The sequence below is a fragment of the Meleagris gallopavo genome, chromosome 29 (genome assembly GCF_000146605.3).
Source record: "Meleagris gallopavo isolate NT-WF06-2002-E0010 breed Aviagen turkey brand Nicholas breeding stock chromosome 29, Turkey_5.1, whole genome shotgun sequence".
Classification (NCBI taxonomy): domain Eukaryota; kingdom Metazoa; phylum Chordata; class Aves; order Galliformes; family Phasianidae; genus Meleagris; species Meleagris gallopavo.
The window spans coordinates 888,579-902,255 of NC_015039.2; the positions used below are offsets into that span (position 1 = coordinate 888,579).

General features: G+C 42.1%; 1 long non-coding RNA gene across 1 annotated transcript; it reads left to right on the plus strand.

The window, feature by feature from the left end:
* The first annotated feature begins 3,155 nt into the window (after positions 1-3,155).
* LOC104914565 lies at positions 3,156-13,367 on the plus strand. The gene is made up of 6 exons (XR_796064.3): positions 3,156-3,301; positions 3,653-3,741; positions 6,601-6,641; positions 9,429-9,528; positions 10,386-10,499; positions 13,224-13,367. It is a non-coding gene; the product is annotated as an uncharacterized LOC104914565 (long non-coding RNA).
* The last annotated feature ends 310 nt before the right edge of the window (positions 13,368-13,677 follow it).

The window sequence follows — 13,677 nt, forward strand, 5'->3', positions numbered from 1 at the left end:
TGGTGACCTGCACACAGCAGGGGGTTGGGACCAGATGATCGTTGTGGTCCTTTTCAACCCAGGCCATTCTGTGATTCTTTCATAATCTTTTTTTTCCACATTTTTCTCCCACAAGGGGTTACTGAGTGCGGAGATGGATCCTAGCAATTATTTCCTTTGGCTGAAGTGCTCTTCAAAAGCAATCTCTTGCTTTGGTTGTGTTACTTACACCCCTGGTATAAGAGACAGTGTAGTTATTGTCCCATCTGGCTTGTCTTGGAAAGCAGAGATTTGGGGGGTAGGGTGGGGTTGGTTTTGTTTTTGTTTTTCCAAGGAATTTCATTGTGCTCTGCTTTCCTTTTTTTAAGAGTTTTATTCTCATTTAACACCTCCTGCAAGTGAGATGGGAGTTCTTTCCATCCCCATCTCCAGCCTGGTCTGCCTGATGTTCCTGTTTTGATGGCAGTGCTCAGTTGTGCTCACATCAGCATCTCTCTGAATTTCTATAACCTGATCAGTTTTATCTCTTAATAAATGATACAATGCCTTGTCAAAATCCACAGTAGTCCATAATAGTCTTTTCCTCAGTGATGCTGAGAGCAAATGTGGTGAATGCAGTGTCTCAGAATGTGGACTCCAAGGCTGCCCCCAGGTGAGCTTCAGCTCTGAGGAGCACAGTGTTGCATTTATTGATTCCTGATACAATCAGAATCTTTGAAACAATGAATTTGTTTGTTAATGGTCCCTCGAAGCCCCAGAGCTGAGTAACCCTGGTGTTGGGGCTGCTCTGTGTGGAGAGGTTCCAGTGGATGAGCTCGGACACATTGCTTGGATACTGAATGCCTCCAGTTGTTCACCTGGTGTCTCTTCAGTGTGTCAAAGCACTACCAAGCTCTAATGCTATCAAGAAGGCCGGGTTTAAATTAACTAGAAGAGTTTTTAATGGGAGTACAGTCCTGTTTTTTTAATGGTTAAACAATAGCTCTTGCTTTTGGGGGAGGAATAAAGCTGCCTCTCAGGAAAAGCAAAGCAGAGGAGGGCTTGCATTGCCTTGAGCACATGGTGTAGGTGCAGTGGAAGCACTGCTGCTCCCTGCAGAGCACTGAAAGCCCTTCTGGGCAGGAACTGGAGAGCAAGTCAGTGTGGTTTCTGTTCAGGTTGGGACGGGTTTAGATGTTACCCCCATACACACAGGTCTGTTTTCTTCTTTCTTGCTTCTAAATGTTGGTAGCATTCATTCCTGCGTGCTTGAAGCTGTGTACGTCCCACATCTGTCACCTTTAAGCATTGCAAAGATCTAATTTGCTATTCAGACATTGGTTAATTCTGAATCCGGTCTTCTGCATAAAACATAAGCCGTCTTTATTGAGAGACACCCGTGAACAAATGCATGAGGTGAAACTGAAGGAACAATTGCTCCCAATGAGTCTCCTTACAGAGGAGTGCAGGTGCAGGCTGGTCTGCCACTGAGTGTCCAGCAGCTGCCCCACTTCCAGCGAACACCTTTACCCATCCCAGTCAGCGTCCTGAATTGTGAAGAAACGTGTAGCCTAAAGATACTCATTTCAATTCAGACCAGTCAAACTGATCTGTTTAAGGACCTCAGGGAGAAAGGAGGAATCTAATGTCTCAAAAAGTGCCTGCTGTACAAGCAGAGTGACTGGTCCCGTCCCATCAGAACCAAACTTCACGTGCCAAATTTGGTTTATTTCCCTTTTGTGCAGCATCGAGTAATACAGGATTGTTACGCTTGCAGAAGCAGAGGATTATTTTCAGTAGCTGTTAGAATCGTAGAATCAAGGTTGGAAAGACTGCTAAGATCACCAAGGCCAACCATGACCCCTCAGTGCCACATCTGCCCTGGCGTGCCACGTGAAAAAAAGTGGAATCCCACACACTTCCCATTTGGAAATTCAAACCGAGTGGTGCTACCTCCGTTTTCATCTATACCAAATGGTATTTTTTAATCATGTAAAATAGATCTGGACTGAATCGTATCACTGAGCCCCGTTTTTTGTGCCAGAGGTTCAATCTGAGCATCAGAGTCATTTTGCAGCTATTGCTTGTCTTCCCTTCCCTGGCCTCATGCTTTCTGAGCAGGCCGTGGCTAATGAAACAAGGTGATCTGTCCAACCTCAGGTGGCAGAGCTGGTGGCATCTCCTGGTTGAGCAAGCTGAATGGTATGTGTCATCCCATGTTGTGCAAACTTTATTATTCTAAAAGCCAAGTCACCCACGTAACAAGCCAGCCTGAAGCAAGGGTGAGGGATGTTTCATGCTTCCTGAGCTCAAAGTCACCCCATGCAGCTCTGCCCAGGAGACTCAAAGACCTCCCACTGCCAGCACCTTCAGTTAGAACACCTTCGTGTTGGCATCCACCACAGCTCTGTGCATTTTGCAATGGGAGAACTCCTTAAATTGGTTACATCAGGAATCTTTAGCATCCAAAGTTAATTTTCAGACTGCAGCATACGCTGAAATATCTCCGTGCACGTTTTTTATTTTCTTGCATTTGCAGGGGCCTTGAATTGAACTTGCTGCATCATGCTCTGGCAGCAGACAGCGTTGTTGGTGATGTGCAGTTTGAATCTGTTCAGTAGATTTTGGAGTCTCATAAGAAACTTTGAACTTTGGTCCATCAGCTTCTTCTGGGGAAGGAGAGAATCATTTTGAGGATATCACTGCAGACAGAGTTGAACTGAGATATTCTGTTTGTCCAAATTTTCATTTTCTTTCTCCTGGCCATAGTCAGTCACGCTGGCAAGCAGGAATTTGAAGGTAACGGGATGCACAGTTGGAGGGAAGAGATTCTTACTGGGTTTTCCTTGGCAGAAGCACATCAGACTGCTCTTCCTAAATGACCTGTGATGATGTAGCAAATCTGTCCAAGTGGGACTGTTTGTTCTGAAGGCATCTTAACAGAACCAGGGCCCTTGGGATGTTTGGTTCTGTGATTTGTTCTGAACCTTGCCGTGTCAGATCCTCTTGTGACATTGGACAAGCGACTTAAAATTGGTCTATTTACTACTCCAGGATCTTTGGTTGTTTGTTTTTTGTATGACTAAATGAAATCACGGTGTGTTTGCAGAGATCTCTAAAGAAAGAGTTGTCTTTCTGTGAGCCAGCAGAAAACAGGCACAGAAGTGTTACAGTTGATGCTCACACAAGCTGCTCACTATTAAAATTCCTGTGCCCCACAGACGAACAAGAGGCCTTGAACTCCATCATGAAGGACCTGGTAGCACTCCAGATGAGTCGACGTCACAGGCTGACTGGATTTGATACCATGAAGAATAAAGACACCTCTCACTCCAACAAACAGGTAATAGGATATTTAATGAGTGCTCGGAGTCGGTACCTGGAGCAGAAGGGGCAGAGCAGGCTGACAGCGGGCCTGCTGACTGCATTCTGCCATGTGCTTTTAGCATTACAAGTGAACAATCCCTGTTCTTGCTCAGGTGCTGCCAGCACGGTAGCTTTGTTCATTTATTTACCTTCATGGCCTAAGGAAGGTGCAGTTGGGGTGTTTTGCAATGTCTCAGCGTTCCATCCTCCTCCCACATGCGTTTCTGATGGGTTTTGGTCTGTGTGGATTAGCTAAGAAGTTTAACAAGTGGTTTTCTGGTCTGCGCTGCCTTTTTATTGAAATGACTTTTTCTTCTTATTCTTAAAGAAAAAGCACAATGCCAGCAGTCCACCCCTCTTGGGCAGCCCTGCAATAGCAAACCAGTGTGCCTCTGCAGTGGAAGAAAAAAAATTCCGGTAAGAACGTTTGCTTCTTATTCAATATTAGTGATTATAAATTAGGAACGTGTTTTAAAATTGTGTGTGGCAACATTTACAGGATTCACTTCAGTAGATGTGAGGGCCAGGAGAGCTTTTCTTTACTGACTGTCGTGGTACAGTAGTAGCATGTGGTTCTCCCTGTAGTGAAAATAATACTTAAACTCAGAGGGAAGCAGAGAATTGAGAAGCAGTAACGATGAAAAGGAAACAAGTATTTCAACTTGTGATTCAACAGAGGGTCACTGCAGGTTAAAGCTGCATAAAGCAATCTGTTGGATAATGAACTAATGTCTCATCTTCACATGAGTCAGACTGCATACAATTACAGAATGAGGAGCCCGATAAAAGTGAGTCAGACTGAAGTCGATTCAAGAACAGTGAAGGGGATTCTCTGAGAGGCCTGGCTTTAGTTAAGGTGTAATAAATCTTGCCCCTGTGAAAAAGGAAGCAGCTCTTTACAGGTGTCTGAATAGAAGCAGCATCCTCCTCAACGCTGAGGATTGGCTGGAGTTACCCAGACATGTGTCACATGGAGAGAGAAATGAAAGTAGCCCTTATGTGAGTATGGGGGTGCAAAATCTATTTTCCAGATGAAATACTTGTCCCAAGGTAATAAGTGGCAGCATCAATACTTCAAAGCCTATTTGGATTTATTTTGCATTTCTCTACCAGAAAAAAAAGTCTCTAGTAAACTATTACATTTTCTTTCTGGTAGAGAGACAAGGCAGACTAGTCCAGCTCTGGCACTATATGCTGCTTATTGTTTGAATGAAATACTTCAATTTAAAATCAACAATTTCAGTCAAGAAGTGTTTGTCCAGTAGTGTCTTAAAGAATTAAATCAAGTTAACTGCAGTTGGATTGAGGTTAACATGAGAAGCTGCCTGTGTCAGTAAAATTACTGTTTCCAGTTACAGTATTCCTACTTATTACAGGCTTAAACTTGCTGGAGCAGGCTGTAAAGTACGTGTCTGTCTCTTCCTTGTGCTCTGTCTGCTCGTAATCTTTTTGTTCAGCTGAGATCTGGGATTTCCTTGAGTGTGCTGGACAAATCCATAGACACAGCAGTACAGAACCCTTTCCAAGTCATGTTGAAATGTAAATTCAGAGAAGTCTTAAATCAAAATCTGCAATCAGTCTTTATGATAGCACATCACAGAACTGGAATACTAAAACCCCAAACTTGGATTTGTTTTCTTGCTCATCTCTTAGGATACTTTATGGGAGTCACTTCAAAGAGCAGTTTGTATGGCTGATAGGTTCCCCATGCTTCCAAAGGAAACGCACAGTGTAGACATTTAACTATTCCAGGTTCTCTCTGAAATGTAAACACTAAGATCACTTCAAATTCCTCTCCTTAGATCTTAGGAAAGTGAACACAAATGGCCGGCGTGTGATCCTTCTGGAAAGCATAATCAGGAAATAGATGCCAAATTTTGTCAGTAGCCATGATCACTTTTTTTTTTTCCCCCTTCCCTTTATTACAGATTACAGGTTTGAAAGGTGCAGTGGAGAGGAGAAAGATATTTTAGTTTGTTCAGATTGCAGCGAGTTGAGGAACGGTTTCTGTAGAGCCCTGAAGATCTTTTAGTGCTGCCTAGTCTTGACTAGTGAGAATTTTGTCCTTTAGCTGTTTCATAACCTAAAACTCATCTTGAGGTCAGAAATTTAATCTATAAAATGACTGTCATTTAATTTCATCCAAACAGATCCATTTAGTTCACTTAGACCAGACTACTTCACATAGTAGAGAGGAAGATAATTGAGAGCCTTCCTTCCCAGATAATCCTATTACAGGGGGATCATTCCTCCCTCCAGAACAGAATGTTTCATCAATAGTTGACTGGTGGGCATCATTTGTAGCTTTTCATTGCTACACTACTGCATTTTTCCTTTACTGTTCAATTAAAACGACCTGTCTAAAATGTGCTTCATTTTGCTGTCTTTCTTCCCACATCTGAAAAAATGTCTTTGGTAGAGTTGATGTGCAAATTAGGCACCTGCAGGTTCTTATTGCTCTGAGTGGGGAGCTCGTTTGTCACGATCAATTACGTACCTGTGGTGCTGCAGGAATGCTGTGTGCTGGCAGTAATTGCATAGGTCCCTTTGAACTGCATTCTTGACCACTAGGCCTGCCAGATATTTCCTCTCACTGAAGAGCATTTCCTGGCCACGTTTGTTTTGAAGTTCCTAGATGTGTGATTGCCTATTGTCTGAGGCTTTCACAGATGGCTTCATCCACCCCAATCACACAAATCATGCAGCAGAAATTATGGAGTCTTATCAGAGCAGATTTTTCCCTTTTATTTTTATCTTTGCGGCCTAAATTGGGATCTGAACTTTGAGCTCCAGAGTTGAAAGTTCAGCAGGTTGACTCTTCCGTGTCATGCAGCATCTTCTGAGTTTGCAGGGAAATGCACAGGTTGTGCAGTTGGTGTTTTTAACCATCTGCCAGAGAGGAATGATAGCCCCTTTGCACTCTCATCAGTGACTCTCAAAGGTTTGCTTATCTGTACCATCACTGAGCCCAGGAGCTGAGTTTTAGCATAGCAGAGACTGTGACTGCAGTGTGAAGAATGTCATCTGGTCCCTGCATGTGTCTCTTTTTTGCCATGACATCTCATCCTCTTAATTGTCCACCATCTACTTCAGCTTCCATGCAGAAAGTGGCCACATTGGTTGTGTTCTGGTTCACTTTCTGAGGAGTCGATGCCTGCTGCTATCACCTGCTTTGTGTTTGGGCCTTACAACCATCATGTGGGCCATTCATTTGCTTTATTTTCTGTTGGTCAGAGTTGCATTGTGAACTAACCTCTAGTTCTTTCTTTTATACAGAACGATGTGAGGATAAAGTTTGAATATAATGGGGAAAGACGGTAAGTCTGTCTTCACTTCTTTCCTCGTTTCCTTGTTATTTCCTTTGATGTTTGGTTTTGAGATACTTTCTGTTGGCAAACAAACAAAAAAATCAAATAAATTAGCACTTTCTGTGTTTACAGTATTGTTTCTAGGGAGTAAAATTCAGCTCTCTGTGGTTATTCATGAGGTTTTCTTAGTGAAGGACGAAGGGATGTTTCTGATTTAGTGCAGTCACTAAACCTTGACTGCTAGTGAATGTTTGGAAATGAAACAAAGCAATAAACAGTGTTAATAAGCACTTAAAGCTTTCCCCTCTTGTTCATAGTTTGTTGTTCATGGTCAGCCTTCAGTTTGAAGCATTCTTCTCGATGAGTGCAGTTTGGAGCACGATGCCAGGGCTTGTTAAAGCTCACTGTATTGGAGCAAGTGATGGGGTGCAAATATTATATCAGTGGGAAGATAGAATGATCACCTGGAAATTTCAGAAGTTGGCCTCAAAAAGCCACTGACTTTTTCTCTGTTGGAGGAGAGCTTTATCAAATGTAGGTATTTTTCTTAAAACAGGAGAGCAGAGGCGTTTTTTTGTGGGTAAAGCAGACAATAAAGAACAATTTGTAAACTTTTCCTTAAAAAACAGAGCGTAATGAATTCTGTGGCTTACAAAAAAAGAAAAAAAAATTGGTGCTCAAGAGGAGAATTTTAAAACAGTGCTAGCTGGGACCTGGCACTGCCTCTGGCAGCCCTCTCTGCTCAGCACCGCAGTGTTGGAGGCATTGTGTGACTGCACGACTCCCCACGCTGCTGTGTTGTGACAAGGCAGCTCGGAAACTCTTGTCACCACTGTCCTGTCATCTTCTGACATCTTCTGTGTCTTCTGCCAGGGCACGTTAAAGATGGCTTGGAGCTCAGGGGAGAAGAAAGCTTTTTCTTCAAGTAACGTTAAAATGAAAAGGTTGATTGTGCATTAGTCTAATTATGCAGCTACGCTTCCCTGAATTCCCCATTCCCAAAGTGGTATGCAGTTACAGACAGCAAGCTTGCACTGAGAATGTAAGTGTGTGTGCTTGGTTTCAGAGGAGCTGCCAGATCTAACCACAAATATTTAAGGTGGTCAGGCAGGAATGGGCTCCTTAAACCCTGCAGTCCAGGATTTTGTGTTAGAAGAGCGCACAGAGTTTTTTAAACTAATAGAATTTGTGGCACCTGAGAACAGCTCTGCTTTTTAATGCCTTGAGTGTAGAATGGAAGCCTTTATAAGGGACTTCAGTCCAGCTGAGAGCTAAATTACGGTGCCAGAGTACTGTAATTTCATGGATGGGTTTCTTACTAATATGTAGAAAACGTTATTGTGGGCTGCTTTTTTAGCAGGGACAATTATTTCTAGATTGCTGAGTGTTGTAGGTCTGGTAGCAGGATGAACCCTTCCTGGGCAGTGGCTGGGAAAACCAACTGACACTACAGCTGTTTAGAACAAAAGCTGCATGCAGTGCAAGGACACTGAGTGCTGACAGAGCATGCTGGGTGGATGGACGTTTTGGAAATTAAGCATTTTGGAAGGAGATGGCGGGGCAGAAGAGCTTGTAGGCAGAAGAGCTCCAAGGCAGAAGAGCTGACGACCATCTGGATCTGGTGCATGGACTGATTAATAACAAGGTGCTGAGCACCGGACATCATTGCTTTGCTAAAATGAGGTCTAATGGGCCATAGCTGGAGTTGCCATTGAATCCTCCAGTTCTTGACCCAGCATATTTTATTTACTGGGTATTCTTCTAGGAGAGATAAAATCATCTTTTTCTATGACTGTCAAGGTAGCAACTTTCTGAGTACTTGGCAACTTCCTGCAGCAGAACATTCCAGCAAAATAAGTTTTAGAAGCTTTCCTGGTACTTCATTTTACTACTTAGCCTAAAGCATTATAGTTTTTATTCCTATGTAGGCAAAACAGTAATAAATGCCAGCAAAGAAAGCTCTGCTACCATTTTCTGAAAAGCACACCTATGCCACAGTGTTCATCAGGGTTTCCCAGGGCAGCTGTGGCTGTTGCCATTGTGGGTTCCTTGAGGCCACTGGTGTGTGTAGATCAGGACACGGTGCCATTCAGCAGGCTAGGAAATGGCTGGGTGTTTGGACTGGGATGTTAGTGGGCTGCGAGGTCTGGGCTCAGAGCAAGCAATCAGAGAATCAGGGAACGAGGACATTCAGATGCCTTTGTGTCCTCCTCCTGATGCCTTCTGTCAGGAGCTCAGCACTGACTTGCTGTGGGAAAGCTTGTTGAAACCTTTCAGTTGGAACACGTTTTGGAAAATAGAAGGAAGTGTTTTTAGTTCAGGTATCGGAGTATTTAAATCAAAACATTCTTTTGTTTTTTTGGGCCTTCTGCTGCTTTTATTGCAACTCTTGCTAAATTTATTTGCTTGTGTTTACTGCTTGAGGCAGTATGCTTTAAGCCAACATACATAGCATGTTTGTATCCTCTTCCATGGAAGAAATGGATTCAGTAAAGGATATTTTTCTCTCCAGGAACAAAGGCATTCTATTACAAACGTTTAGTTGAATAAATCTGAGATTGAATTTTGTGTTTTGACAAACCAGCTGCAAATGCACCACAGATCAAGAATCCCTTGATGGTTAATATCAGTTCAAGAATTCCTTGATGAGTAATATCAATTCAAGTTAGAAAAAATAATTACTTACTTGAGAAAGAAACATTCAAATGAGATTGGCTTGAATGATTCAGCCATCTGATTTGATTTCATTGTCAGAAACATGTCTGATCTCAGTGTTTTTTTCTCTTCTTGTTTCAGAATTATCCCATTTGTCCGTCCCGTGCGCTATGAAGATGTGCAACAGAAAGTGAAAACAGCCTTTGGGCAGCCTCTGGACCTCCACTACCTGAACAATGAGGTACAGAGCATCCTTGTTAGTGTTCAGAACATGTAACAGGCTCTCTGGGTGATATCTCCTTTTTCCATCCCAGATTCTGTGCTCTTGAGGAAGACGTGCTGGTGCTGACAGAGCATCACGTTGATGTCAGTGTTGTACAGACATCAGCATCTCCCTTCTTCCTGCTGGGGTTATTTGGGGAGTTTGCATTTGTCTCTGAGGAGCTGGGTAGTTTGTGCAAATAAGATGAAGTATTTTAGGATTTCTCACTCTTTTCCTTGTTTTTCTGTTGTGGTTTTGCCCTTGCATTGTTAGAGACTGCATCCCTAACGAAAGAGGTGCCAAACCTTATTCACCAGTAGAAGCTCAACACAAATGAAAGTGGTTCTTCATTTTTAACAACATCCAAATTTTGAGTTGTGAGTGGGGTAAGAACAGTGGGTGTCTGAGGAAAATTTCATGGGATTTTCCTAGCAAGTTTTAAATTCCTCTTTAATTCCCCTCTTTCAAAGTCTAAATATTCCTTGTCTCAGTCTCTTAGGTGAAACCTAGGTTTCAGTTGATCGTTAGATCTGGATTCATACATATTCTGAGACTGTTGTCATCAGGGAGGCTGGGGCCTGACTCTGACTTGTTCTTGGATAACTGCCCAAGGGAAATTTGCACAGGGTCAACCACAGCTCTCATGGTGTGGAAGGAAAGCCCTGAACAAAAAGACAGTGGGAAAGTATTGTGATGAAAACTCAGTCAGAGTCCCAGCTTATATTGTGATTTTATTTTCATTTTTTATAGTTTCTTTAAATTCCTCTTGTGGAAATAGATTCATTTTTGTTGTCCTTTCTAATGTATTTTTGTTTGTTTGTTCGTTTGTTTTGCAGCTTTCTATTCCTTTGAAAAACCAAGATGACCTGGATAAAGCAGTAGATCTCTTAGACCGAAGCTCTAATGTGAAAAGCCTTAGAATATTACTGCTTTCTCAGGACAGAAACCATGTAGGTAACAACTTCTATAACTGCAACAAAATGAAGGGCTTTACCCTCAAGTCTCTGAAAAGTGGTAGTCTTAGCCAAAAGCAATAGGAATTAGTAAGATTGCTTTGCTTCACAGATATGCACATGAATATATTTATTCTCTTTGTTTTGACTTACCTCTAGGGTTTGTTCTTGAATTTTTTGTTCTTTTTTTTTTTGCTACCCACAGCAGGTGTTTAGGGACGAAAACACTAAAAGGAGATTTTCAAGCTGTAATTATGAAAGATGTTTTATGCATAGAACCCAATGACTCTATGCAGAAAACTCATTATGAGTCTGGTTCATAGAGAGGAATTGGGTTTTTTTTAGTTTTGATTAATGGCACAGTGTCAAAACTGCACATAATTAGCTTGTCTTTAAGAAAGCACAAGTTGTTCTTGATGACAAGCTATTAGCACTTTTATTCTGGATGGGAAGTCTCCTGATGATTTTTTTTAGCTCTGTAGCTTACTGCTTTGAATCCAGTCTTACTGTATAGAAACTGAGTTGTTTTTAAGCTCATGCTGGCACATAAGCACCTAAGATGAATTTGATTGTGTCTTAATTCACTGTCCTGGCTCACAAGGGGCTGTGGCAGTGAGTTTCAATGTAGTCTGCACTTTTCAGCAGAAAAGACCATAACATGAGTAGTAAAGGAGGAGTGAAAGTGTTTAGGTTTGTTTGTTTTTTTCTTTTTGAAGTTAATGTCATACAGCTTTTAAAGCCAAAGTCCCTGATAACTTAGGTATTTTATTTGCAAATTATTAAATTCTTCTGCACAGCATGACACAAAACACTGTGCTGTCTTGTAAGCTCTGCTGATCGTGGCTTGTCAATCTGGAATGTTCATCTCTGTTCAAGATTGCAGGCTGTCAGCTCAGGCACCTGTAATTCTTAGAGCTGTCAGAAGAATATTTTTTCTTCATTTTCAATTTTTGAAATTGATGTTGCATGTTAATAGACAAACAAATATCTCCAGGTGTATTAACAGCAGTTTCCCAAGTGTCTGGGTGCCAGAATCTGGAAGAGGTTGGGGGGGTGATGCTGTTCTTTGTCCTGTGCCCTTTCCCTGAGCATTTGTAACTGGCTGCTCTAAGGACAGTGCTTGGCAAGAAGACCTTTGGTCTGACCTGATGCAGTCAGCCTGCTCTGTGTTGTCAGGAAACGTCCTGCGAAAGGTGGCCTCTACTTTTGGTATTAAAGTGAAACAGTTCTTTTACAGCCCTCTAAATTTCAGTATCTTTAGGCTACTAACCAGATCTAACGTGATACTGTCTAAACTTTACATAAGCCACCAAAACTTTCCTACAATAAATGCTCAGCAAGTCTCATCCCTGTACCAGCCAGTAGCCTCTGCTGTGCTGATGTCCTTTCATTAGCTGTTTTTTCCCCTTTGGCTCAAAGCAGAAACAAACAGTGAAGTCTTCACTAAGTTCCACTGTTTCCCCCCTCTCCTCCGACTTCCTTTTCGTCTCTTAGTTGTCTGACAGGAGAGTCCTCCATGTGATAAAGCAAAAGCCCACAAGTCTGAAGGAGGATTCTTGGCTGCATGATCTCATCCCACTGAGAGAGCGGGAAGCATTATTTTTCCTGGAGTGCAGGATGCAGATTTTGTTTTGGTTGTGCTCTTTTTCTTTTTCTGGGGATGGAAAGGTAATGCCGTGACTTTGGCACTAATATGTGTATAAACCAACTGAACTTCACAGCATCAGCTGTGTGACTTGTACTGAGAGCCTGTGTGTGTGAATATTGTTTATATTAATTTCCTTGTGCCTCTTGCTGTGGCTCACGTGTGCTCTTCCTTTTCTCAAGAAACTCAATCCTTTGTCCTTTCTCTCTGTTTGGAAACTAATGGGAAGAACTGGTTGAGTTGAACACCCAGAGCTCTAAAGCCAAACTGTTCACATAAGCAGTGTGAGACCTGCACCCCTTATTCAGCTCCCATGAATGTACTCATGACAAGAGTTTTTGCAATTTCAGTCTGACTCCCTCCTTACTGAGTGCAAACTGCTTTTTGAATGAGCAGCAGTTCAGTACTTTTTTGATGTATGGTCTCACACCTCATTTGCCAGTCCTGTTCAAATGATGTGTCTCCTTTCACTGCTCTGTTTTGAATGAAATGAAGGCAGCATAGAGAAAGGATCTTTAATTACATTATGTCTGTGCAGGTTCAGGAGAGGATGAAGAAAGCATTCACCTTGGTATCTTCAAACTCTTTGTGCTCTTAAATTCTTGTATTTTTGCTTATGCTCTCTGAGTAGTCACTGCACTTCTAAAAATTGTAGGGTACCACATTGGTAGGTAACTGCTTCTGAAAGTGCAAGATTCCCAATTTATCTATGCTGGCTGAAGTGGCTGGTAGAAATTATAGGTTCATCCATGATCTGAGCTCCTTCCCATTGCTTTCACTGGTAGTTGCTAATGGGAGACGGCACTGAGACTTGCAAATCCTGTGTTTGGTTTGAGGCTGGAGGATAGTATGCTCTAGTTGTTTGACTCCCGTTTCACAATATAATTGCAAAGCTTCCTCTTTTGCTGCCTTTCTCGTTTGTGTCCTGTGAAGTAATATGAAGTAATAAGACATCAGGCCCTAGGACTGATTTTCAGCTACTTTCTTGATACTAAACATAATGATGTTTTTAATCTGTAGCCAGACTGCTCGAGCTCCACAGTATCATTTTATTTTGTTTTCATTTTACCCAACAGACCAGTTCTTCACCCCATTCTGGACTGCCCAAACAAGTCAGGATTAAAACCTCCCAATCTGTGGGGGATGTGAACACACCCTATCAGCAGGCAGAGCCCCGAAGCAGGCACCTTTCTGTCAGTGAGTATTTCTGTCACTTTTTGGGGGGTGAAAATATTTTTTGGACAGTAGTATTTACTGTACAGAGTTGATGAAAACCATGAGAAAATGAAAGGTCATTCTAGGACAAGGCAGTTCACGTTCAAAAGCTCCTCATACATTTGTAATACAAAGTTTCAGAGTTCCTTGCTAAGCTGTTGAACAGCTGAGGAGCTGCTAAAGGGGATGTGCTAAGGCCAGATTCATTGAGGTTAGGAATTTGGAAAGCTTACGTGAGCCCGTTAAGCTTTTGTATTTAGATTGGCAATTTCACTTCATGAAATCTAGATTTGATTTTTCTTTTCTTTTTTTTTT